General features: G+C 40.3%; 1 long non-coding RNA gene across 6 annotated transcripts in view; it reads left to right on the top strand.

The window, feature by feature from the left end:
* Nucleotides 1–27838, top strand: part of LOC136361490 (uncharacterized) — a 107159-nt gene that overhangs the window by 39339 nt on the left and 39982 nt on the right. For all 6 annotated transcript variants that reach the window (XR_010743643.1, XR_010743645.1, XR_010743642.1 and 3 more), the window contains 3 exons: nt 1122–1290; nt 20220–20325; nt 26422–26596. This is a non-coding gene — a long non-coding RNA (uncharacterized lncRNA). The remainder of the gene's footprint in view (nt 1–1121; nt 1291–20219; nt 20326–26421; nt 26597–27838) is intronic.

The following is a 27838-nucleotide window of genomic DNA, read 5'->3' as shown; positions in this document are numbered from 1 at the left end:
AAGATTAACCACTAAAGGAATTGTCCAGCTGCTCAAATACTGCTCAAAGAGTCTTTGAGGTGTTTGCAAGCATTGTGTGAGCAGGGCAGGAGGAATTCCTGCCTCTGTGAGGTGTGTCTCACCCAGGGCCAGGCTGGCACATCCACAACAGGTCCCCCATGGAGCACCAGGTGCAGGATGGGCTTGTGCTGAGCTGAGCTGCGTGGAGGAGGCCCTTAGCTGCTGAGAGAGTGATAATTCTGCAGCCACTCGTGAGTTTTACCTTAGATTTAAGCTTGCAATGCCGATTCCATCTCCAGCTTCCTGGACATAGGACACAGTTGTCCTGAAGAAGTCTCCAGTGTGAGTTTACAGCCTATGCAATTACTAAGTGAGGTGCCACCTCAACCTGTACCGTGGTTACTCTGCCTGCCAAAAAACCCTGGTGATAAATATTCCACGAGATGCTGGAGAGGCTGTGATGTCCCCCCTACACCAACCAATTCCCCGGGTCAGATTGGCTCTGTTACTTTACAGGCTACGTGACATGTAAGTCAAAGAGCAGATGTGGGTCCCTCCCACAGTGCTGAAATGCACACGGTGTGTGCTCCTGTCCCCTTTTTCCCAGTGCAGGGAGCTGCTCTGCTTTCCCAGCTTGTGTAGGGAGCAGCTGGAGAGCTGCTGCTTCTCCTGGTGGCACAGTGCAGTGTCCCGACAAAGAGCGCCGCCACGTGCAGTGCCGTCATGAAGCTCATCGATTGAGAGAGAGGAGCAGAAGCTTGAGGACACAAAAAGAACAAATTTGTTGTCTGGGGGATTGTTTGAGAATCAATGCCCTCGCAAACTTAAAATGTGTGCACAAAAAATGTCGTGTTCCTCCTTGCTTACCATTCCAACATTGGACCTAGTTTAAAAAAATAGTTGTTTTTGCAAAATTCTGACTTCTATACTCTCACTCTTTGTGTGTTCGAGATCTAAATGCAGTGTACAAGTAGTCTTTCTCTTACAGCTAATATTGATATCCTGCCCTAGAGTTACAAATGGAGAGAAAAGAAAACCCTTACAGACATTTACTGCTTCAGCTGATATATATTTGACTGTTTCTGGGTGGTGAAAGTTATTTTTTTTATTGTATTTTGCAGCATATCAGCCTGGATGTAGTCACCCTGTCAGGAGTGTAAAATTTACAGCAGAAATTATTTTAACACTGGAAAAGCTCTTACCCATCTGAACCGTCATTCAAAATGCACGATGAAAGTCACCAAGCAGAAGTTTTCCATCCCACTGTCTGCAGGTCTTCTGAAACTTAAGGTAAGATTAAAAATAAAGAACAAACAACTTAGTTGCAAGGTAGAAGCTGGTGCAAAGCATGAAGGTAAAATTCTAGGGCAGAGAGGATCCTGTTTGTGCATTGACCCCTGTCTATAGGAGCGAAGGCATTGTTAGAAAATATCAATGCAATATTTGTTTAAATAATCAAAGCAGAAAGAACGATAAGACCACGTTTACTATCAGAATTAAATATATAAAAATGTATATATAAAACAATTGCTTAGTATTAAAAAAAATGAAAGGATGTATTATGTTTTCTTTATTCTTTTGAAAATATGTGTCATAGTACAGAAGTGTTTAACTATGAAAAAGAAGTGTTAATGTAAGCAGGGAAAGTAGGAACCACTGAGTAGGACAATGTATTTTGTCTTGCTTAGCTCCTGAGAAATAGCTGCAATACTTGCACTGTGTAGAGTTTATGCCATTGCTTGTCCATAGTGCTTTTGTGTTCTGTAATGGTGCCCATTATCTTACATTCAGTGAATTAAACTCTTCCAGTGTACTTCCTTATTTCTCTGCCAATGTAGTGCAGGCAGCTGGGGAGTTATCAGGATCCCTTCTCCATGACTGTAGTCCTAGGATTTTATATAAAGATAATTTTCTAGAGGCTATCAGTATGCTCTCTTACGCGTGACTTTTTTTTTCTCTGGATTATTTTAGGTCACATATATAACTAAAACACATTCCAGAAACCTTGTTTTCTAAATGCGTGTTGGGCACTGTTGTTAATGTTGCAGGTGTTCACAGTCAGGGCAATAGAAAATGCTGCTTATGACAAATAATGGAATGCTCACTTCATAGCCATAGGAGTTTGACCTGGGCCTACAGACATTACTTTTCATTTGTTTATAGACAGACAAATTTATGATTAAGACAGTAATGGGCATAAGCATTCTTGCAGCCTTTGTAGCTCATCTTTCTTGTAAGCATCAAAGAGAATATTTGTGGTAGAATGCACAGTAATAAGTGTGGGGGAATCAACAGCATGCAGATGCATTTGTTTATTTATTTATTGAATCTGGTTATCCCCTCTCCTCCCATCACCTCCCATAGGCAAAGCATGCCTATTTTCTCTCTTTGCTATCACTCCAAATGCTATAGATAAGAATGATAGCCGGACATAAGTACCACACTGTGCACCCCAGAACACCAGAGGTATTAATGAACACAGGCAAAGACTTGTGTAACCATTACATCAGTGTCCTATTCTTGGAAATGACTACTGTAAATTACCATTTGGCTGAGGAATCCATCGTGCTGATCTGGAGCCTGCATGGCCCAACTGTGGATTACATCAAGCACCTGAAAAAGCTGCCCAGGAATCCTGGCACAGAATGGTATTATTTTGTTTTGCATAAAAACCTGTGTGTTCATGCATACATGTATATAAATATGTAAAGTGGTTTGGATTGCCTGTGTCTGAGGGCAGCGCCCTGTATGTGGCAGACCTTTTAACTTCAAGGGTTGTACATCTTTTATGTCAGCTCTGAGGCAGTTGAGATGAGCTGAAATGTCAGTCTTGGGGGGCCACTGGTGTGTGCAAGTTGCCACAACGCAGTTTCTCTAAGAACCCTTAAAGAATCTGCGATTTGATTCCTCTCACAGCTCAGTCCAAACCCGGTTGTGTATATTGGCTGTGAAGCCCATTTATCTTTGCAACACCTGGGACACCAGTTTGGGGCTGTGTATCTGATGATAAGGTACTTAGGGGTCAGGAGTTTTGAGGCCTTTAATAAATATCTAGAGGGATGACTTCTATTGAGGAAATGTTGTCAGTTTGATGATTTTTGTCTTGGTTTATGTCTTTAGTTAGTGCCAGCAGTGTTAAAAAGCTGAGATTTGTGTGCCCATATATTTTATACTGAATTTAAAACAGAAATATCTCATCATAAGAATCCTCTTTTTAAAAATGGAGAGAAAGAAAGAGTATCAGTCTGGTTAAGAGGTGGTTGTTCTTATTAAGAAAACAGTGAATTATTACTGCTCCCTCTGATGTATCTAAGCCCAGTAATACATGTATCTCTTTAGGACTAGACCTCAGAACAAATTGCAAGATCAGAAACTAAATTAAAATCTTCTAAAACTTGATCCTCATGTATTTTTAAGGAAGTGGTCTATTCCAAGAACTGTAAAGTATGAAATTGTGTTAAGATTAAAGTCTCCGGAGGCTGAAGTTCATTTTTTGAGGAAGAAACCCAGTTAACAATAAAAACAGGTAAAGCCCAATGATATTGTCACAAATAATTAAAATAAATTTGTATTCAAAACATTATCAGTGTGTACAATAAATAATAGCTGAGAGGAAAGGCTGACCATATGCTTGTTAAATTGCTTGAAAGTTCATTTGGAAGCGTTCAGGTCAAGAAAGAGGTTGGGTTGTGTGGGATTTTTTTTCCTCTCAGCTGCAGTTTTCTTTGTAATTCCACAAGAAATGGAATAATTTTGGCTTGTCAGACCCACCTGTGAAAAGCAGATGCCCTTGTACAGAAATGATCTTCAGTCAGCTGGTGAGCAATGAATACAGAGAATGGACAGTGCAGTTGCTCCAATATTAAATTGCTCTAGTGAGCCTTTCAAGGTAGATTTCTTTCCAGCCCACAGGAAATGACTGATAATCCTTTTTTCTTTTTATTTTTTTTTCTTTTTTCTTTTTTTTTTTTTTTTTCCTCAGAGAAGGAATGTGCTGGGGTAGAAATACAGTATGTAACATAAAGATGAATACATATCCTAAAGTTGGATAATTATAAAGGTATTGACTTTCTCCAGCTGAAATGAGAGTAGTAAAACAAGGGAAGTTAATTGTGGGAGAGCCTGGTTGCCTTTTACTGTCATTGTTATCTCTTCCTTAGAATATGGCCAAACTTAAAATATTTGGGGTGAACTTTCAGTGCTGAATTTATTATTCAGATTTTCTGCCATAGGAAAGTTCAGTCATAACAGTTCACTTTTCCTGAGCAGAGGGCAACCTTTCCTTTGGCATCCTTTAAATTCTGAGAACTTTGTGCTTTAACTACAACCTTTTTCTTCTCTAAAGAAATCTTCATTTGTGCAGTCAGCTGGCTGATTCAATCTCCAGCTGAAAAATGATCACGAGATGAGTGTATGTTCTTTAGAATTCAGTCCTGTTTCTGATGGGTTTTAAAAAGCGCCGACAGCTTTAGTTAAACACAGCAGTGGTTTTCAGTATGTGGCTCTTTGTCTCTGTACAGGATTCCTGTGCAGGAGGTCCTGTGAGAAAAAGCTCTATCAAACATCGGAAAGAAAAAGAACTTTTATTTTAAGATTTTAAGGATAAAAAGATCTCACAAGAAACATCATAAGAAGATGCTTAAACTCTCTGGGTAACCAGGAGAAAGGTAGAAAAGGAGTAATGTTAGAGTATTTGGGGCAAATCATGATCTTTCTTGAAGATTTTGGTATAAGTCATATTCTCAATTTTTCTTAAATATTGTATTTTTTAAAATTACCACAAAGGTTATCAAGTACTTTCATAGTCTCATAATATTATTTTGCAATTTCCAATAACTTGTTTATGATAGTAATCAGTTAAACCAAATTTTTCAATAAACAGTGATTAGCATATGTGAATTCTTATCCCTGGAAGCTCCATACCCAAGTAAAGCAAAACATGAGGTAGATAGATATCAAATAAGTTGATATTCCGGTATTTAAAGCACCCAGAGGAAATATTTCTCTGTAGATGATGAAATTACATGGATAGTTTCCCCAGCTACTTTACAAGCCTGCTGTGGATGGAAGGAGGGTTTCTAGAAATGCCTGTATCCTCATCAGGTATGGGGAGTGCCCGCTCCTGGGCATCCCATGGCCAGCAGGTTGAAGTCCCAGGAGATGACCCACACACCCACATTGCTTGGAACTGGAACCAGTGCCCGTTAAACTGGCTGGGAAAAGGTGTGCTGCTTTTAACAGGACAATTTCAGGACACCTCTGGTCAGTCTTTAATTTTTCCTTTATTTTGAGCCACAGGATCATGCAACCATGGAATGGGTTGGGTTAGAAAGGACTTTAGAGACCATCCAGTTTCACTCCCTGCCATGGGCAGGGACACCTTCCACTATCCCAGGTTCCTCCAAGCCTTGTCCAACCTGGCCTGGGACACTTCCAGGGATGGGGCAGCCTGTGCCAGGGCCTCACCACCCTCACAGGGAAGAATTTCTTCTCAGTATCCCATCTAACCCTGCCCTCTGTCAGTGTGAAGCCATTCCCCTTTTTCCTATCACTTCTCTGTCTTCAGGTGGTCTGAGATGGGGGACGTTGGCTTTTAAGAAACCCAGTTCAGATGCTGAGTAAAACCCCACCAGTTCTGAGGTCACTGTCTCCCTTGTCTCACATTTTCGAAGACTTCAAGCACTTCCAGCCCAGTGTGTCTGTCAGGGGATTGTAGCAATTCTTGAGATGGGTAGCAGACTAGAAAAAGGTGGAATGCTGAAGGAAGGTAGTGAAGCCCTTTTTCAGGTAAATCTGGGGTTTTTTTATGAAACCTACACATGCAATACTTGGGATATGATTGTTATATTTTGTTGAAGGTTTTTAATTTTTTTGTTGTTGTTGTTCTTTGATGGGAGAGAACTACTTCTGCTCTGTGAAAACTCTAGAGGGCACACTATTGTTGAAAGGCAAGTTTTAAGGACATTTTGTTTTTAGTGTAAATGTGGAGCTGCTGGTCACAGGCATACAGACTGCCCTAAATTCATAAGTTCATGCAGCACTTCAACAAATACTGCTTATAGGATAGTACTTTAAAGAAAGTGCAGTGTTTTGTTCTCCCATTTCTTGATATGGTTTAGCAGCCTGACATGATCAATCAATACCATGTGACCCACTCCGCTGTGTTTGGAAGAGCTTCACAAATCACAGGCAAGTTTAGGGCTCCTGAGCTGGTTGATGTAATCAGGACATGCATCTATAAAACTGCTTTCGTATAACCTGGATTCAAGCAATTACCTGGCCTCTCTGCTCTTTTGGGTTTTTTTTTCAGTATTATTGGATAAGGAAATAGCGTGTCCACAAAATTCAGATTTTGTAGCCTGGCTACAATAGACAATCATTAAAAAATGGCATGAAAGACTAAGTAATTTTAAGTGTATGTAGATTTAATCGCAATGGGTATGCCATGTATTATTCTCAGACTCTGGAATGAGGCACAGGGACTGACATAACTTGCTCTGACTATTCCCTGGATTAAAAATTATTGCTATTTGGATTGTGTCATGAAATGGTTGGCATCCCAACAATAATGACAAGTGTATATGTTGGCAAGCAATTAAAAATGGTGGTGCCTCTGAAGTTTTAGCAGGAGGTTTCCTGCCTGGGGATGGCAGGCAGTCGTAGCTGTTACAAATGCCGTTCCCTTGTCTGCATTGCAGCTCATTTCTGAAACAAAGCAAGCTTGGGCACATGTTCCATTTTGTAATAGGAACTGCTACATTTGGTTTTCTTTGAGTCCTCTCTGACACTGGTGTCTTCATGTGCCCACTTCTCTTTTTTTTCTTGTTGTTTTGTTAATAAATCAAATCTGACTACAAGATCTTTCTGCCGCTAAACCACAGTAAGGGCTGCTTGAAAAAGCGTGAGCCTCCCAAATTTTTTACCCTCAAGAGGAAATAACTGATTTTTTTGTTTGTCTTTGATCCTGTCTCATCAATGCAATTTTCCTTCTTCAAACAATTGAGCCTGCAGTTCATTATAGTGCAAGACCGGAACCCTTCTATTACCTTATTTTTAGCAACAATTAAATCAAGCCTTAAAATTGCATTTGCAAAAAGAAAGGCCTGCACCAGTGTCAAATCTTAGAATTCAACTCTTAAAATTTGCTCTCATTGAGGCTTCTAAGAGGGGCAGCAGCAGATTGAATCCCAGCACTTAGCTCTCTGTCCTGGATGTCAGTGTCATTTGGTGGTATTTGAGGCCAAATGAAGCGTACGGTGACCCCGCAAAACAATTTAAATTCTGACACTCTGACACATCCTCATTTGCAGAATTTCCACTTGCTCTGATAAGGCACTTTAAACGAGTTTTTACTCCTCTGAAATGTAGCCCTGTTGTGCTGGGGACCTGAGGGTGCTGTGCCTCTTTGAGTGTGGACCTGCCTGTCCTGGGAATCCTTTCTGGCCTCCTCCAGCCCCAAGTTGAGGGTGCAGTGTCAGAGAGCACCAGGATGCCTCAGGCAGGTGCATCTGTGCTAGAGACTCAGTGGAGCTTCTCAGCCTGGGACAGTGAGGAGCTCCCACCTTCCAAGGCCCCTCCCGGCATCAAGGACACGAGGCCCTCTGCTCCTGTGGGGTTGAGTGTCTTCCCAGAGCACAGCCTCTGACTATTTATCAGAGCTGATACGTGTGACTATGGAGCTTTGAAACTCTTAGAGGTGTGGATTAATGGAGAGAAGGCTGTGTCTGCTGCAGAGTCAAGTAGCTGTGCTGCAGAAGACAGAAGTTGTTCTGCCAGGTGATTTGTTAGGGTCAAGCATTGCCTCCAGAATTTTTCAAGCAAGGATGTTTTTCTGCAGTTGGGAATGACTGACATCATCACTTCTCCGTAGGACACTTGCCATTAGAGAATGTTGTAGTTTTCCTAAACATGGCTGTTAGAAATCTAGGAAAAGACATTCACTACTTAGCAGGACGGAGGTGAGGTGATTTGGAAGTGTCTGCCAAACGTGTGAAAGCAAACTCCTGTCACAATGACTGTGGGAGCCCAACTGAAACTTAGAAAGAGGAGTATAGTTTGAAACACTGATATTTTACTGTCATTCTACCCAACTGAGATATCCACATGTTATGGGTATTAAAGCTTGCTGAATACCCATATTAAAGTTTGCTGCAAAAATATGGAGCCCTGATGTTATTTACTTAGCATGGTGTGCATGGAAGCATGGTTAGCATCAGGCAGGCTGAGACATCCACAGAGAGAAAAAAGAACCTGATTAATGGCACCTAGAAGTGGGCAGAGTAACCCCCTGCAAGGAACCAGACCCCTCAGAATGCAAAACTGACGGACCAAGAGTTCAGGCCCATGTGGAAGAGCTGTGTCTGTGCATGAGCCTGACAAAGGGGATAAAAATGACAAGATGAAGATAGAGCTTTCTTTCGCTTTCACCAGACAAAATGAAAGGGTGAAATAAAATTGCCAGGCATGAATACAGAAACCCTGAAACAGCTGGAGAAAATATTTGAGGAAAACGTACAGGAGGTAGCAGAGGAATACTTTTCTCTAAATCCCAAAAGCAAGAAGCAGAGAAGAGGATAGATGCTTGCATTGTGTGGTGGAAAATTCTGGCACGCACATGTACGTTAGAGACATAAAAGATCTCCTAATTAGAGACAGGATCATTTGTAGGACATGTGATTCCAGTTTACAGGAGGAATTGCTGAGGAAAAAAAAAATCTAACCCTAAAGGAATGAATCAAAGAACAAGAGCAGCTGAACTGTCCAGGAAAAGGAGCAAAACAGCGACCACTTTTGCAGGACACAGCAGAGTCCAGGAGAGAGGGAAGAGAGGGATGAACCTGTGATCAGTGCACAAAATAAAGTAGGATTTGAGGCTAATGGGAAGGGAGCCATGAGGGTTAATTCAGCAGTGGCTCAGTGTCTCGCTGAGCAGGCTCTCCTCTCCTTGGCAGGGGTGCAGGAGGAGGCAGAAGATTACCACTGGGGCAGTGATGGGGGATTGGGGAGGTGGATGAAGCAACAGGCTGTTCTGGAGCTCAGCATGTCTGAAGGAAAATGGAATCCAAGAGCCAGCCTTTAGGGGTCTCTGGGTTAGGAATCTCTAGTTAGTCACCGAATGTTTGCATGGAAAGCACAACTGTCAAAAGGAAAGTTGGGGTGAGCCATTTGCCTTTCCGAGAGAGGAGAAGGAGGAAGATAAGGTTTGAAAGAGGCACCAGGAAGTCAATCTGTCTGAGCGTGACCTGAATGTTACCCCGGTTTTTTGTGTTTCTCTACGCCGTTCTCTAAAGAAAAGCCAATTATATTTCAGAAGAATAGGGGCCTCTCATGTTGTTATTCATCATGTGGCACATGAAACACCAACACTAACTCTGAAACTGTGAGTTAACGTTGTCCTTTCATCACGTATGGTCATCTCATCACTAGGCTGGTGACTGCTCAAAGCTGCCTGAAAGTGGTTGAGCCCCAGACAACTAAACTTTTATACATCAGTACAAAAGCAGCAAAGAAGATGAGAAGGAAAACTGATTGTCCCTAGGGACACTGTGTAGTGGTTTGGGTAGTCCTGCTCAGAAAGTCACTTGTGGCTTTTATAATGAGGAACTTAAGGTTTGAATTTTCAGACTTATTAGCTGTACATTTGTTTGTTTTTTGTTAACTTAATATACTACGTGCCACATTTTCCATGGGGTATTGAGTCAAGTGATGGATTCATCCAGTTTAGCTCTAAATGCATGGACTCTTTTTTTCATAAAACTTTGAAGAGATTTGGGTCTTAAATTTCCTGAAGGATTTTATTTTATGCCTGTATATTTTGGTACAGCAGCTAATGTTTTTTGTCCTGTTTCCTTTCTGACAATATGTGCTTCTGGCTAATGTAGAGGGGGAATGTAGTTTTTGTTTGTTCTCTTTCTTGACCCGTGAGAATTAGAGTTGTCTTCTTATATGAGCAGACAGAGTTAAACCACTTTAGTCTACAAAAGAATCACTGGAAGTTTCCAATCCCCTTGCTCTCTGCTTCAATGGAAAGAAAAACAGGTTTTAAAAAGTCTGAGAAAGATATGGCTATTAAGCTAATCCAGTATACTTCATCTGGCTGCTAAAAATCTTGACTCTTAACAGTGATTAAATATAATTGCATCAGTAAAGGTGGTGTAAAAAAAAAAAAAAAACTGGCTTTCATTAGAAGCTGTCTTTAGGAAACCATGATTCCTTGACTTAAAAAGTTACATGTAACATCGCTGTTTTATTTTGGGAGTGCTTTGAAGGTTTCTTAAACACAGGGTTATGTAGAAAGAATAAATAAACCCCAGCAGAACAAAAACACGATGCTAAAGTATTCTTCTATATTTCAGTGTCTATCTGCAGTGCATGCTATTTATTAAAAAAGAAAATTGGGCATAAAACTGAAAAATTAGTGGATAAATAGTCAACCATCTTGAAGATCTGATGAAATAGTAAGGATATTTGGAAGAAAAAAACCAAATTAACGAACTACCACATATGTGCTGGATAAAATTATTATAGGATAGAATGGAAGGAATCCTAGTAATTTAAATTAAAATAAATTCATTTTTTTTGCTACTCTTCAGTTTGGAAGAGAATCTGTTCACTATTTTAAGAGCTGAAAAACAATGTTGCTAAACTTTTTCTCTTATTTTCGTAAATTTAAAATGTGAGCTGTGTCAGTGCCTTAACACTGCACAATCTTTATAGAGAACTTAAAATTTCTCCGAGTTATGTGATTTGAAAGAGCTCTTCCTAGACAGTCAGATGTTAAAAAATTCAGCAGTTTGGGTATAATATAGAACACCACATGCTGCTCTGTATCCTTGGGCTGAACTGGATATTTGCACTTTTGTGTTTGTTTTGTAGATTATGAAAAATTGTGTAAACTGAAAGAGGACTGTAAAATCACCTACACTGAAATACTGAAAAATGCAAAATAATCTAGCTCTTACATGGCTTTGTCACTGCCAGTGATGTTACTGCAAGTACTTATTGCAAGAGCCTGAGTTACTGCAAAGACAAAAGTACAACAGTGAGCCTTGTTTGCTTAGAGAAACCATATACTCCCAATGTGTTCCAGGGGAATAATCATCCATTTTTTGTGGATATTCAGGTGAAGTGATAATTCTGAAGCAGAGAATGCTATTGATAATGTTTCCACTGGGATACTCAGTAAAAATGTATTTAGCTGTTTCCAAAAACAGAGTTTAAGCAAAGTTTAAGTCCAGATCGTGACTGGCCTGTGGTGAGATGCTGAACTAAATGCTGATGTGTCTTCTCCACATGCTCTCTGCTTTTAAGTTATTAGAGATATTAAAACTGTAAAAAATGTGTTAATGTTTTAATATTAGGGCATTTAATGAAATATTCAACACATAGGCATATATAGGTAGATACGCACTATACAAAAAAGATAGTCTGGATGATGAAAAATTAGTCCCTTGTGAATTCATTATTTCTGTTCTGTTTAACTGTGTGCCTCTTATTTTGAGAATCCCAATGTGGAAAAATATTTTTATAATTTGTGTTTGGCATTTTGGCCCTCGTGCAGTTTTGATTCACAAGTTAAAATCCTGTTTCCATGGAAATCAGCTGAATTTTTGATAAGCTTTGAATTTCTCCTACAAATTAAGGCAACTGGGGAACATCATCTGGGCTGATTCTGTCCTTAATGTCAGCCATAGTATTTTCCCTTTTATTCCACATGAATGGGAGCTGTATTTTGATGATGATTTAAGTCAAAATTCCCAAATGATACTGCAGCAAGTTCTCTTCTGTCAAGGGAAATGAGGATTTTTGATGGCATCGAGTTAGTTTTTGTGTGACAGCCATCCACAACTTCCTCAGCAGGATCAGCAGGTCTGCCCCTGCCCCACACCATTAACACCTGCAATCGGTGTAGTTTTTCTTTGATTACTTTCAGAACAGCTAAAATAAAAATAAACACTATTTTTTAGGAAGCCCCATGGCAGGGGGGGGGGTGGGGTGGGGGGTGGAGGGAAGCCTATAGTATAAGCTTGATGTATAGCTTGAAAAGAGGGGTTTAGGCTAAACTTATTTTGTTAGAATAGTCAGGAGGAGTGAAACTCCAAGCTCCAGCTCTGTGTTTTCCTAGCTCTAACTTGTAACTGGAAGAGGTGGATGGGGTAGGAATTGGCTGCTATGGGCAGGGTGGGACAAGAATGGGATCATTTGCTACTCTGCAAATATCTGCCACAGGCCCTTGGATGGGAGGGTGGCAGTGAAAGCAGACCCTTCCCTGCACTGGAAATGCCAGGTGATGGACTTGAGCAATATTCACATTCTGAGTGTATTTCTGGCTTTCCTAATCTTTGATCCTGCCATTGAATCTGCGGGGGTGCAAAAATCCACCCACACAGATCCGATGTCAAAATCCTGGCCTTAATTATTTATGGTTTGATTTGGACAAATTACTGTTCTCTGTGCAATAACCACAGTTATTGCCAGAAATACAGGACAATCTAAAACATACACATATACATTATGGAGGTATGAACATTTTTTTTTATACATATATATATAAAGGTCATGCCTTTATTAATGTACTTTGACTCTTAACTGAAATTCTCATTTCTGAGGCTTGCCCTGTGCTGCTTTTCACCTGACCAGACTGGCCTAGATCTATGGCAGTTAATTTTCAGAAAAAATTAGCTCATAAAGTTTATAAAGAACATCCAGCTTTATACACCTTGCACTAAGATCCTACTGATTTGTTAAACTGTAGATGGACTGTACTAGTTTTCTGCACTAAAGAGGCACCTCCTTTTTTAACTGTCTCTGGGCTCTATTCAGGATTCCAGTCATTTCAAGTTAGATCATTTTCATCTGCATATAAACAGGAGATGAATCTCTTAGGAAGAAAACCCCTTTAAACAGGAACAGTAGATTTCACAAAAGAAAATTAAAATCAGAATTTTACAGCAGAATAAAATATGCCAGAGCCACTGCAGAGATTGAAAATACCAGCCAGCACCATTCTTTAATTAAGGAAAATTTTGTGAGTTTTATGTGTTTCCCAAAGTCTTTCCTTCCTTCTTTTCATCTTACTTTTTCCTGAATTTTTAACTGTAAGTTAATGCTGATAAAATTGCTGACATAATGCTTACAAATAAGTTCCCAGCACTTGAGTGTTGCTTTAAATTTGGATTTTTGTCTTTTGTTTTTTTCCTTACTGGAACTGTATATAGAAATATGCTCTCTTCAAAAGTTCATGGGTAGGACATGGCAGGCCTGGTCATTTCACTTCTTGCATGTTCTCAGTTGGAAGTCAACTGAAAATCAGCAGAAGCTCCCAGGTAATTCCTGTGCCTGCTTAGAGTTGTTCAAAACTGAGTTTTGTTTGAAGTTAAAAATCTGTACCCCATTTTTCAATGAGGTGCCAGCCAGGTGCTCTAAAACATGTTCCTAATTATTTGCTTTTGATCTGATGAGAGTACCACTAGTTTTGATTTTCAAATTCATCTATGCTTTTGGATCCGAGGTATCAGTGGAGTGTGTTATGGATATTGATTGCAGTCCCAGTCTTAGTGTCTGAATCAGTTCCTAGAGTCACAGGGAATTTTTGTTTTCCACATATTATTATTGAGGAAAACCCAATGTCAATAAAAGTATTCCAGAGTGGGAAAAAACTTTCTAGTAAAAATCAGGTTTGTGTGAGTGGCATATCTGAAAATGCTAGCACCTCACAAAGCACAGCATATCTGTCTCACCAAAGAGTAGTATACTTGCTTTTCACTAAAGAGTGTTTGCAGTTTTCAAAAAATAAATACGGCATTAGCATTTTTTCAGGTTATTAAATAATGCAGAAGACCTTTTCCAGTTGGGTACAGTTTGTATTTCCAAGGTTGTGTCTGGTGCTTCAAAAAAAAATGTTCTCAAGCTTTTAGAATTGCATGTTCCAGAGCTTTGGTTCTCTGCAGTTGGTTTTGGAATGAATTGTTTTTTAAGCCTGAACCAAACCTCTTGAGGGGTTCCTGTGTCTCTCGCTCTCTCTTCCTGATTGAGAGGAACTGTAAGCTAAGGCTGAGGGTCCACTTAAGGCTTTTAGTGATGAGAAGCCAGTTTCACAACAGGGAAGAAGTTTACATTTAATATATTTGTACAGTTTTGTGTAGACTTTTTTCCTGCAGAATTACCAGATTCTATTGTGGCTTGTATGGATATTACAGTTTCAGGGTTTTTTTAATTGTGAGCCAAGATTTAAAAATCACTGGTCATTCTGGAAATGACAGTGTTGAGGAGCTAATCTAGAAAACTTGTTGATAGCACTTTCAAAGGTTTTGAAGCTTTCAGCTTTGAGCAGGACATCCACCTATTAAACTGTCTCAGTCTGGGATACAAAAGCCCAAACTTACCACCTTTCAGTCTTTGACCTAGTTCAATTTTTAAAAGAAATTGCTGTAAATATCTACTTCCCAGTTAATACAAAGTAATATCTGATAGCTTCCCACAGTAAAAAATTGTCTGCACATATATATCTCTATGGGAAGCATGGGGGGTGTGATACAAACAAGAACTGTGTTTCATCTTTCAAGCTACAATTAGATTGTGGCTTTTCAAAATCTGCAGATTTTCTCTGTAAATTAATCTTCCAGTGTCTTTTGTTGCTGCCTTTCAAGTTCTATCGGCTTCCAGCAAGAAAGCTAATGATAAAGCATCAGAATTGCACCCTTTTAAAAGAAGAAAAGCAGGGTAGGCATCTGTAATAGTAGTGTAGTGATACCAAATCTGCATGTACAGTTTAGAATTATTTGCCTAAATGCTCGTTCATTGGCACACAGACGTTTTCTTCAGTGCTTTATCTACAAATGATGTTTTGCAGCACCAGTCTGGCATCATTAGACATCTACCCGCCAGCGTTTTAAAGATTTTTCCACAGAGCCATAAAATTGCACCTTCCTCGTTGAATCTAAAATCCAGCCCACCTGTAATAACAGAGCAGTGGAACAGTATGGATCTCTCCTGGATGTCTGCAGTGCAGTGAGCTGGGGTGGCTTGCCTTCACACTGAAATAAAGGTCGTGTCCTAATGTTATGTCTTCCTGTTTAAAATGAATGGCTTGTGAATGTTTATCTCAGCTAGAAGTGAGAACGTGGTCTACGTCTGTGCTCTCCAATTCCCCCTTGGAGAAGCTGTGCAGCGAAGCAGCTGCATATCCCTTCACATCCTTCTCTTGCTGTTAAACATGCACATCTCTGGCTTCAGCTCTTTCCCAGGTTTCCCCCTGCTCACGTTTGGATTCCAGGCTGAAGCTTGAAGTAGTGTTGTCTGGATTTCTGGTGAGTTACATGAGCGAAAGGGATCAGCCCAGCACAGAAGGACTGACACATGCACAGCATCATGCAGTGTAGAGTTTCTTTGGTTCTGCCAATAGGTATTGCAGTGAAAACGTCTGGAGGCTAGCTGGGGCTACTTCTCTAGAGACAGGGCCAAAGCATACAGTATACTGGCTTTCATTTTGCTGTTTTTGGACAGTCAGGGCTGCTTTCCATTTCCTACAATGTTCCAATATAACCAAGTCACATGTGCTCGGTAATGGAGGCTTCTGAGACCTGGGGCTTCTGTAAAAAGGAAAAGAGCATAGTAGTATTTATACAGTATAATATTTTGATTCGCTAATGGACTGTGAGGTGGGTGTTATCATGAACTACTGTGCTGCAATACAGGTTCCTAAAACATGTATCAGCTTACTCCATCTCCAAATAGTTGCAGATAACACAATGTTTAGTTTCTAATTAGACTTGTGTTGTGGTAATTCTTGTGAGCAGTGCAAGTGATTGACGTGTTGCATTTTAGTGGCAAGTAGCAGAGCAGCTGAGTGGAGCTCAGCAATGCAGCCAGCATCCAGCAGCTGAGGAAAGCACACTGCTCCTAGAGACTGATTTGCAGGATGAACACATGCTGATTGGAGTGGCCTTGCTCCAAGGGGAAGGAGGAAATAAAGGCACATAGTCTTCAGTTAGACTAATGATATTCTAGTCCAGAAAGGATTAGGAAAGAAACGTCTAACTGAAAATAAAAGTCCAATGTGTAATAGTTCACAAATCATGTATTTACATTGGACAGTTTTTTGCACAGTTTTTTAGGTGAGGATGGACATTATTCTTTTTCTATGCCTCAGTCCCCTGTATTTAAAACACAGATGATTCATCCTAAGTGCTGGTTTCTGTACATGTAAGTAATAAGTGTAACCTTCAAGGCTGAGCCTTGTGAACTGTTTCTTGATGGAACATGCCAGAGCAGCATAGGCATTTTTTGTAACTAAAATTATTTCGGAATCATTTTTGCCAGCACTTTCCTTTGTGGCTAGCTCAAGTCAATATGTTTGGTAGTGCAGTTCCACTGTGGAAATAAAAATAGCAATATGGATTTGATATAGACAGTCTCATTGAGCTAGATTGGGTTACTGTAAGGAAGGTCTCCTAGCTTAAACCCTCTAATCAGGTCCAAATCCCTTCAGTCAGATTCTTAATGTAAAGTTTGGCTTTTTCAAATCATCATCATCATCATTACATTTAGCACTAACAAAGGCTGTACCTGTGACTCTTGGATGTCATTCATGTAGCATTTGATTTTTTCACAGCCTTTAAAGCCCCTGTGAGGCCAAGCAGGGCTGTTCCTCTTCTTTAGGGGCTTTATAGGCCTCACATGCATGTGTTAAAGGAGAGGGGCTGGCTAAGGAGTGGCATTTTCTCAGGACAATCAAGCTGTGGCTTGCTGCAAATCCCATCTGCCCTCTCCACATGCAGCATGAGAGGCCCTTCCTGGAACAAGCTCCTCGGGGATTTACCTGCATAAGGTTGCCGGTACGGGGTCACTGGGAAGGCAGATGGGACACATGATGACAGACTTGGACCAGTTGCATTTGGCAGAGAACAGACCTATAGAGTGGTGGGTCAGAATTTCTTTTTAAATGATATTCCTAGTGGATCTCGTCCCCAGTACAAATAGCAAATATTGTAACACAAACAGCAGTGACACCATGCAGGGTTTGGATTTTCAGAATTGCCAGGTGAGCACTGCAGGCTGCAAAAAGTGTGTTTGTGCAAACCATGGAACAGATAAAGGTATTTGCTCCTGTCTGTGTGTTTCAGCCTGCCAGGGGTACTTTTTTGCAGGCTGTGTAAAGAAAGGTCAGATTTTGCTTTGTCAGTTGACATTGGGGTGAATTAAACTAGACTTGAAAGCCTCAACAATATCCCGGGTAATAAAACTTAATCTTGAAAGTAAGAATGACACATTTGTCTTCTGCTTGAGAAAGGAAGGTGTGGGCCAACCCAGACTTCTCACACTGTTTTGTCTGTTTCAGAAAATGCAAAAAGAAGGCTCTGGACTTTGCAAGAGCTTTATGAAACTTAGTGGGAAAAATCATGTGGCATAAAAGTTTACTTGACCCAATTATGGGCAACGTGTTTTAAGTATATGAACTTGTAAAGTGCTCATGCTTTTTAGTACTGAGTAAAAATTTTCTGCTACTTGCTGTGAAGATGAAACTTGTCTTGGACTTCACTGGCAGTGAAACCAGGCTTGCTACAGATCTCTGTTGCAGATTAGGTCGTTTACTCATATTTCAGTTATTTTTTTTCCAGTTTCTCTTCCTTCACTGCTCTGTTAAAGCAGTGCAGCTGCCTGGAGGGCTGTAGGCATTGAAAATGCTCAAAGCACTAAAAAAAGAAGTTTGTGGTCCTTTTTCTTAGTCAAACAGTTTTTTATGTACCAAGTACAGTATTTTATGCTGCCCAAGGAAACAGATATCATTTGCAATACTTTAAAATAACACAAAAGCCATTCCAACTCTCCTTGAAGCCAGTGAGAGCATTCCACTTGCTTTCAGTGGGAATTTACAAGCAGCCCATGATGCAGTTTCTGTCAGAGCAGGAGAAAGCTGAGAGTCCATAGTACCATGCAAATGTAAAATGAAAGAATTTGATGCCATATCATTTGCACATTTCAGAGAGGAACTGTCTTTGTTTTGGAGGAAGAGTCCCAGAAACTTATTACTTAGGTACTCACTCATCCAGAGAAGTCCAGAGAAAGAAGTGTGCAACTGCCCTCCTGCCTGGTAGTGTTTTGGTTGAGTGTGTGTTAGAGCATGGGGAAGGAGTGACCAGCTTCTTGTCCTGGGTGTTCCCTTCAATCTGCAAGGTCAGGTGTCAGCTGCTCTTTGAATTTGTAATAAGCACAGTAAATCATGAAGTCTAGAATACTTGCTTGTGCAAAGCAGAGCTTGAAATGGAAGAACTCCAAGGAAGACATCTCTTTTTTTTAAAGAGAGTTTTTCCTCTGGGCTTTCCCTGCCACAAGCCAGCAGAAGTTTGGCTGCCCCAGAGGTGTTCACTGTGCCTGAGCAGCCCTGAAAAGGGGAACCCAGCACTGGGCCCTGTGTGGAGGGAAATATATGGGTAAATATACCTTCCAGACACTTGCATCAGCAGCATGGCAGCAAAAAGAGATGTCTCTTGTTCCCTCCACCTGAGATTAGCCTTAAAATTCTCCGGAACAATGAGGCATCTCTGCAGCTGTGGAGAGCCTGGGGGCTTGTCAGGCATTCTTAAACTTCTCAGCTTATTCTTGTTGCACCTTGATAGAGGTAAAACTAATTATTAGATCCTTTAGACTCCCTGCAGTTACTCAGTGCACAAGGTTTACTTTATCTATCATTTCCACTCTAGTCTTACTGTTTACTATAGGGAGATGATATACTTGCAGCTACTGGCAGAATTTGCCCACCAGGGAAGGACATGGCTTTGAACTCCATGGGATGTTACTGATGTGTAAATCATTTCATTTCATCAAAATAGTGGCCACTCCATCCTTTTTCACAGTATACCTTGCCTTAATATTGGAAAACAATGAGTGATTTGGGGTGATGAAATTCAGCAATCTTCAGAGGGACCCAAAATCCTCAGACATTGCTGTTAGGGAAGATTATATCTTGTAAAATCACATTGCCCCAAGTTTTGAGAATCTCAGGCTTGCATCAATATTCCCAGGAGACCCAAGCTCAGCGATATTTAATGAAAGAATACCTTTATGGAAAGTACTTTACATGCACAGTAGATGCATTTTAGAATCTATTTGAAATGGATGCGTAGAGCCTTATGTTCACAGAAAGGCAAAAACTTAGCCAACAGAAGTGTTTGAAACTGGGAAGAAGCATGTGGATATTTTGCTACTGGATCTGGATTTTAATTAGACCCCTGTGCTGCTGTCTGACCTAAGATGAGGTGACACATCAATCTGTCATCAGGACAGAATGGTGAGGAGAGCAGAGACCTGGAGAACCAGGGGTTAGAGGAGGCTTGAACTTGTGCCTGATAGGGCCCATGGCATTGTCTGGTTGATGGGACTGCCTGGAGTCTGAAAGATGAGCAGAAACAAGGAAAATACCAAAGAAGGAGAAATTAAGTATACTCTGGGCATTCTGTAACATTTCTGTTCTCACCCAGCTCTTTGTGAAGTTGCAAAATAAATCTGTTGATTTATCTTCATAATCATGTCAGTTAACCAAATCTTCCACACATTGTCTTACTGGTCTTGAAAGAAAACAATTCTCTGTTGTTTATTCTGATGACTTTAGAGGAATTTCACAGGGCATTTTCCCAAGTTCTGTGCTTGTATGAACTGGTGCAGCATCACTTTACTCAACGCAAGCTGGTGTCAGTTTTTGTGGCAGGTGATGTGGCCTTGATGACAAATAATTTGTCCTTGGTTCCTGAGTAATCAAGAGATGGAAGGATTTTGTTAGGTTTGGATTTTAGCTTTCCTATAATGTGCTCACTCCAGGTGAGTTGGCCTAAGCCAGTGAGGTGTCTATGTATGCAGATGTACCCAGCTAAAACACGTTTCTGGTTCAACTGAAGAAGGAGAGCAGGAGAAGAGCTGGCAAAGCAGCCACCAAAATCCAGCAAAGCTTCAAGCACTGCCAGTAGTCTTGAGGGTGGTTCAGTTCAGGAGGTTCAAAACAATTGCTAAAGGAACTGTGCAAATATTTTCCATCTTTTCTTATGAAATGGCATGGTTTGTTTGCTGTTGCTTGTTTACCTGTTCTGCGTGGTATATTGCATTTATCAGTCAAATAGACTGTAGGGGGTAATGGCACTTTAATGACTATGGTTTGACTTTTGCTGTGCTTATTGTGTTTTCTAACTGAATTCATACTCAGATGGCTTTTTCTTCTGCTCTTCCAGCATATCTGTCTCAGGCTGCCCCTAAAAAGAAAAAGCAGTAATCTGGCAAAATGAACTCAGAATGCACAAAGAGGAGTCACTGGAGACTAATCTACAAGGTATTCAGGTATTTGCATTTTCAAATCCTACACCAGTAATTGGTGCACACACATAGTATGCTCTGCAGTTCTTCTTCTTGTTAACTCACATAAAGCGGGTGAGAAAATTACATAAATAAAGTCATGTGAAAGATGAAAATTTAGGCTGAATGCTCCCATGCAACCTAAAGATGGAGCCAGGTTTGAAAAGGTAGAGTTGCAGCTCCAAGTTCAAGATATGTTGATGCTGCTTCCCATCACATCTGTTAGCCAGGTCAGATTTTACCATCTGTTACTGCCCAGAGCACTGATGGCCATCTGAGAAGTGGTGGAGAAAGAGGATCCTTCTCTGACATCCACTGGAGCAGAGTGAACAGCCCCTCCTCTGCCGATGGGCTAAGGCACTCTGACACTCCCAGTGACCTCAGGAACTAGGTCCTGGGTTAGACCTACAGTGATGAGGAAATTATTTTGGTTCCTGAAGATGCCAGAGCTCCTGTGTCACTTTCCAGGCCTCAAGGATTTTTGTGAGCTTTTGTGTATAAGTGTATAAGGATTGTGTATAAGTCCTGTATACAGCTGAAAGAAAATAAGGCTTTTACAGAAAGAAGTTTCTGCACTGAGACATTTCTTGGAAGAATGAAAGTTTCTTTCCAACTTTCTAGTTGGAAAGCAAGAACAATCTAGAGAAATGTTGTCATTTTCTAGATAATAGGAAAATAGATGCTTGTTTCATGAATACATATAGGAGAAAGGGACACAGCTCTGCTGAGTCTATGTTCCCTGTCTCTGAAGCAAGGAGAACACTGGTGTGATTCCTTTCCAATGCCCTGTGTGAGCAGGTGATGACAGACATGCTATAGATGTGCAAAGTGACAACTTAATGGCAGCACGTGATTACATGCACGTTTGTATGGTGATGTAAGTGCAGAGGTTGGCTGTACACAGCTTCATAGCTTATTAATTGGGGGAAGCAAATGAGCTGCTAATGGGAGTAAAGGTAAGAGCTGTGCTTGCAGAGTGCACCAATACCAAGGTGCATTCAGAGTAAGTATTCTATTTGTACAGTTATTGCAGTCTTAAGTTATCTCATTGCAATGATCAAGCTGTTATAATTAACTATTGTTCATAATTAAGTATTTTAAACAAACCCACAAAAGCAGAGGTATCTCCTAAGGGTATATATTTAATAGTTATATCACTGATATGTGAAAAAATCACTCTTGTTGAATGTTATATCATATATGAATGTCTGAAAAGCAGATGCAAGTAATCAGCAAAGTCACTGTGGGTATTATTTTAATTCCTGAACTACACACTGTTATCAGCTTTCAGATATTTATTCACATTGGTATTTTTATGTGTGTGCATTCCCATGGTTTTGGCAGTGTGTTCATGGACACTTTTGATGTACTCTTTCAGATTCTGCTACCAAACTGCTTCTGGGACTTCATGCAGTTTGCTTTGCCTGAGAGAACCTCAGATAACTTATACGGAAAATTGATTGTAAATCCCAGACTACTAGGTTTTGCTGCACATAATGCAGATGTAACACATGGGGCCAGTGAATGATGGTCTAGTATTTAGTATTATTAGTATTTTTCCTTTCAGTATTTTGTCTTTTCTTTTTTCTTAATGCTTTTTGCAAATATTTCATGTTTCTAACACTGCCCTGATACACTATTTTCTCAACAAATTACAGGTATAACAAAGCTCCTTACAAGTGTGTTTTAGAGATACAGCTTTTAATTTGGTTCTGTTTTCACAGAAGGAGTGCTTCCATTTCACAAATTTCGTGCAATTTTGGGACCTGAGAAACTTGCAGTCAGGATTTTATCACAGTCAGTATTTCTAGAAGATGATGGCACTTTAAAAGGAACTTTTCCTAATTATAAAACTTTGCGAAACTCTCAAAACCGTGGTCCTTCTCATTCCAAAACACCCTGCACTGAGCACAGGAAGAATTAGTATCAAATGGCAAATAGAGACTGTGATGTTTGCTGGGTCTGGTAACCAAGGCAATGGTTCCAGACAGTGCAAGGAAAGTCAGTTCCATGTTTTGAGCTTTGTTTCTGCACTGAGTGGTGACCATGATGTCAGAGTGCTGTTAAGCTGGTGGGGAAGTTTGGATGCCTTTATTTCAAAACTATGGCTGTGCACCTACTACTCAGCCCAGACATGAGCAGTTCCTGATGCAAAATGAAGACTAGGGAGGAGTGGTGAGCTGAATGTCAGCTGTAAAATCCAAATGCAGTGATGACACCAAGGAGAGAAAAAAAAATAAGGACAGCCTTAATTTTTAAAGTTCCTGAACTGGTGATCTCTAAGTTTGGTTTCTTTGATAATGTTCAAGAACGTGGTATGTTTGGTTTGGTTTTTTTTTTTTTTTTTTTCTCTTTTATGTTTCTTTCTGAAGGCAGGGCATTCATTGGACCTAAGCAGCATTTATTGAACAGTAATGTGGGGAGAGAAGAGAGTTTCAGGTATGAATTAAGTCTGAGTTATAGTGACTCATAACTGACAACAAAACACCCAAGAAGAGACAGGATGAGATGAAATGAGACAAGCCGTGAAAGAAAGGACAGATTTATGACTTATTGCCCTACAGATGGGATGAGAAGATATGAGTAGAGAATGAGATCACCAGGCAGAAGTCTGCCAGGGGAAAATGTGGGGGTTCACAGGACACATCCCAGTAGCCTTCTGTGCGTAGTGGGAGGATTGATTTAAGCCATGGGGAAAAGCAGTGTTAAAATGATACAAAGATGGGTTAGATCCCAAACCTCAGAGGGGCTAGGTTTTTCTCTCCCTACACTTAGAAAAACAAAGACACAACAGTTAGGATGACCCTAAGCCTGCAATGGTACGTGCAGACTACACACTCCAAGGGTAGTCACACCTAGTTAAATCATATCAGCCTGCTTTCAGTGTTGGTAATGCAGGGCTCTTCTCAGCAGTTTAAGAAAACTACTGTATTGCGTAGAATAAAGACAGGAGGCAAAATTTTCACCTTCAATCTAAACATTTCAAGAGTTTTCTTAAAACATTAAGATTTGATTTTCATCCCTGAAACTGAAAGCATGTTTCTAAATAACTATATGCTTCATGCTAAGCTGCAACCCAGGCACTCTGTATGGATTATAACTGGTGGAATTGATTGCCAGGTATGAATTGGGTGAAATTTCAGTTGGCAAAACTATAATCCATTTCAAGATTCAGTATCTTAAAATTCTCACCTAAAAGATGAGAGTAAGATCTTGGCTGCTCACAAAGGCCTGTACAAATCTGTGAAGTTGCTGTGCTGCCGTAGCCATGGCCTCTGCCCCTTTTCTAATTTAGTTCTTGCATCCTCTGCAGAGAGATGAGGAAAATGGGTTTGGAGAAATGCACTGAATTCTGCACTTTAGCTGAAGCTGTAGAATCAGTTGGCAGCCTCTTGAAAAAGACTTTTCTGGTGGAATTTCTTGTTACATCTGATTCTGATAGGAGTGGGGAAGAGGCAAATGTGTGCTTCTCACAGATTCAATCATTTTTGCACCATGATTTAGTTAAGAACACTAAGGACTCATCTGTGCATGTGAACAGGCTGGATTAAAAGTTATTAAACTTGGTAACGGGTCAGTAGAACTTGAGGTGATCAGTAGAGCAGTTTTGATTTGGCTGGGTGTGTGAAGTTTAATTTGGAATATAAAAGTGAACTGCATTAAAAATTCACAAAACTTCTATTATTCATTAACTACACCTGGAGTTATTTAGGTTTGGGTGAGACTGAAAAAATGGGCACCTTTTTCTGTAGAACAGTAAAATTTAAAAATTGTGAAACTTTCTTGCACAATTTGAGCCAGTGGGCTGAAACAGGATTTGGTTAAGCTTCAGTGCATAAATCCGTGCATTTTGTTTAATTATTGCTGATCATTCACTCCACATCAGTGTGCATGGAGTCCGAGTTCCCTTCAGGAGGGGCTGGAACATCTGAGCTTGGTGCTGGGACTCATCCTGCAGCAGGAGGACTGTCCAGCTGCTCCGACTGGCACCTGTCCTCAGCCCTGGCCAATCCCAAATGCCTAAGGAAGTGTGTAAGGACAAGGAAATTGTAGATCATGTTTCAGCTAAGTGATCTCTTGGTGCTCCCCCACCCCAGAGAAACACGCAGCCAGGCATGGTTTCTTTCTCATTAGCAACTGAAGTGGATTTCTGTTCGGTAAACTTGCCCGACCTCCGTCCAAGCCTTGCAGCCTCCCTTGCAGCGGGTCCTGCAGCACAACACACCTGTTGTGAGGAGCCACTTCGTTTTATTGCATATTTTGAAACCACCTTGTGCTAGTTGGAGATGAAAGGATGCCTTATAGAATCTGACAGTGAAACTAGAAAAGGCTTTTTAAGATTGTGTTTTTGAAATTAGGCATTAGGTTAGTGTGGCGGATATAGCACAGTTAAGTAATCCAGGACCAGGTTGCCTTGTGAGTGAAATAACTAACCTAAAAAGGGTCTGGGCTTCAAGAGAAGTTAGGTCTTAGCAGCCATATCAGTTTTAAGCATGGGCATATTTGGTAATAGCATAAAAACTCCTGATGGGTTCCATTTAATGAATAATTTGAGCATACATTTAACTCCTCTGCACATTTCAGACTGAGTTGTGCTGGGATATTGAGTCTGGGTGTTACTCTGAAGGTAACCTCTCTGTTTGTAAACTTTAATCCTGTTATAACAAGTATGATGGGTGGGGTTTTTTGTTTGCTGGATAAACACCATATGCTTTTGACTTTGCTATCCTGTGTTGGATAGTGTTAATTTTGTGTAGACCCTTAATTCTAATTGAGAGCATGTTTAAATCAACGTGTTCTGGGATGTTTTTGCTTGCCAGGGATAAGAGGGATGAATGGTAGAGAGAAGTAATGGGAAGAGAGAGGTGAAGCTACATGAGGAACCCTGGAATCTAAAGAAGATAGGAAGAACATGGATCATCAGTCTGTTACATATTGAGACTCAAGATCTCCTTGGGATGGGCTAATAAATACCTCAGTAACTTCAGCTGCCTGAGCCACTGTGTCTGCAGACATGGTTTCTCTTCATTGCACCTTCTATGAAATAAGAACACAGGAAGAGCTTCAAATGGAAAACAATGGAAAGAAAAAAGTATTAAAATTACAATTAGCTCACTAGATTTTGTAGACTAATAAGATTATTCCTGCAAAACCAAATGTCCAGCCAAACAAACATACAAAACCATAATAATTGAGAGATTAATTTGAACTAAATCGCAGTAGGGTCTTGCTCTCTGTGGGAATTTTTCCTTGCAAGATTTTATTTTGAGAAGGTTTCTTAATGCAAACGGACTTTGCAAATCTTAGTCCACTGACACTGAGCTGTCTTGAAAGTAAAATTTTCTCTTTTGGTGAAAAATAATAAACATAATGCATGACATGACGTGACATAACATTATGTTACATAACAGCAGTATTTCTAAATGAGTAGAGTTCCAGGTTAAAATTCAAGACAAGCTGTGTATAATAAAATATTTGATCCATTTATATCCTGAATTCCTTAGGAAAACAGAAAGCTAGGGAGAAGACAAAATACCTTCTTTTTTATATGACATTATGGGGTAATGTAAGATTAGGGTCACAATGTCAAAAATTCTGAAGATATTTAGAGTGCAGGACAGAAGACTGGACTTTGAAAAATGCTTAGCTGTACTGGCCCTGAGCTATTCCAAATATCTGATCACAAGAATTGGAGCAGGGACAGGTTGATGCTGTTCTCACTTGAAAATCTGTCACCAGTGGTGTCACTAGCAGTGGAAAATGGAAGAGCTGTTTTGAAAATCTGTTTCACTGCAGGAAATAAATGTGGATGCTGACATTTAACCCAGTGTCTAAGCAAAACATCTTTCTGGGTTTTCCTAAGTGTTCTTGATAGAGAGAGAGTAAAGGGGAAAGAAACAGAATGACTGAAAAGTCATCATTAAGATGGAGAGGAATGAGGGCAGCAGGATAGCAGGTGTAGGAAGAAAATGCCATGGACAGTACATTGATGGCAGTGAAAGATGCAACCCATCAAATGCCATGTCAAAAGTAGCTTGAAATGCTGGAAGCAGTAAAAAATGGGAATTATTTTTCCCACAGGTGTTGCTGTTGAGCAGGATTTGGAAGGAAACTGTGAGGGTCAATAGATTGAGAAAATGGTCCTGCACATCATCACAGGAATCCATAAACCTCAGCACTGTGGGGCAGGAGTCACCAGCAATGACCAGCTTCACTGCCTTAGGAACATCCCCATTAGCTGTATTTTTCAGATAAGGTAAGAAATCAGTTAATATCTGAATTGAATTGGGAAAATACTGGTTTTAAACAAACTGAATGCAGCCTGAGCAAAAAACCTGAATATAAACTTCTAAAATCAGTAACTGTATACATCTTCCAGAGGCCATATATGTCAAGTGTACCCCCATTTTTCCAACTGATACAGTAGAACCGTCTTAACACAGAATACTGAAGTAATTCTGTCTGCTCATTTTCTTTCTTGAAGCTGTTTGCTGCATTTCAGACAGGTTAAAATGGAGTGTTTTTCTGACTCTTGGGACTGACATTCAGCTTGCCTATTATGTCTTATTAAAGGCTCTGTCAGATTTGAAAATTAGAAATGTTCAAATAAAAACAGTCTGGAGAGAGAGGCACAATATGCTTTCTTTTTCCAGCCTGTTAATAAGTGAGGGGTGGGAGGTAAAGCAGGGTTTGCTACAGGACTGGGGGCTACTTTAGTCCTTTCTTCAACTGAAAAGAGAGAAAAACCTGTTTATTTGTTAGAGAACAGCCTGTGTTTGTATGCACTGAAAATACTGACTGATTTGCTGATGTTAATGACAGACACTGCGTGCATTTAATGTCCTTGGACGAGAATTTGCTGTAATTCTGTTTCCCTTTGTGGAGATAATTAAGGCACACAACAGCTGTCTGGCAAACATTAGCGCTCTACTACCTGGTCCCAGGGGAGCAGAGGCAAGGCAGGAGTGATTTGACCAAGTGATTGGCAGGACTGGGGTAAGAATCAGCCCTTTAACCAAGCCCTGCAGCGAGGGTGAGCACACAGCGTTGTACTTACAACGTCTGCAGTTGCTATACACAAATCCTGGAATTGTTTAGGTTGGAAAAGACCTCTAGGATCATCGAGTCCAACATAAAATGCAGAGGAGAAAGGAGTTTTGTGTGTAGAGACAAAAGATACAGCTGTGCTAAATGCTCTACAAATACACAGTAAGAGGAATCCTCATCACGACACTGCTCAGTCTATCTAAACAGGAGGAGGAATCTCCTGTAAATTTCTTTTTTATAGTGAGTCAAGGTAAGCTCTGCCCCAGCTGAGCAAGATTTACACTTTTATGTCTTTTCTGCTCATATCAAAACTGTATATTAGTTAAGAGGGACGCCTTTTTGATTAATTTCTCAAAATAAGGTGTATCTTGCATTATTTCACAGAATTATTTAGCTTAGAAGCACAAGCTTCCCTAAGCCTCCTGGTTTGTGCAGTATCCTCCTTATCTAT

Source organism: Sylvia atricapilla, chromosome 5 (genome assembly GCF_009819655.1).
Source record: "Sylvia atricapilla isolate bSylAtr1 chromosome 5, bSylAtr1.pri, whole genome shotgun sequence".
Taxonomy (NCBI): Eukaryota; Metazoa; Chordata; class Aves; order Passeriformes; family Sylviidae; genus Sylvia; species Sylvia atricapilla.
Note: the sequence above shows the minus strand (reverse complement) of the source record. Positions and strands in the feature narration are given on the sequence as shown.